Genomic DNA, 209 nt, shown 5'->3' on the forward strand with positions numbered 1-209 from the left:
AGGGCAGGGTGCCGGTGGGCCGTCCACCTGTCTGTCCTCGGCTAATTTTAGCTGCATTTTCCGTGGCCTGGCAAAGTGGGCCAGTAGCTCCCGCGGTGATTCTGCGGTTTCTGGGACACCAGCACGCTGACCCAGCGGCAAAGTGGGGCGCAGGCGGGGCGGGGGCTGCGAGCAAGGCCAAGGGCAGGGAAGGAGACATGTGCTGGCAG

The 209-nt window shown here is 65.6% G+C and overlaps 1 protein-coding gene across 1 annotated transcript in view; it reads left to right on the forward strand.

The window, feature by feature from the left end:
* The window catches only part of SHANK1 (SH3 and multiple ankyrin repeat domains 1), a 52,197-nt gene that overhangs the window by 875 nt on the left and 51,113 nt on the right, over positions 1–209 (forward strand). The window lies entirely within an intron of this gene.

This window comes from Myotis davidii, unplaced genomic scaffold, assembly GCF_000327345.1.
Source record: "Myotis davidii unplaced genomic scaffold, ASM32734v1 scaffold358, whole genome shotgun sequence".
NCBI lineage: Eukaryota > Metazoa > Chordata > Mammalia > Chiroptera > Vespertilionidae > Myotis > Myotis davidii.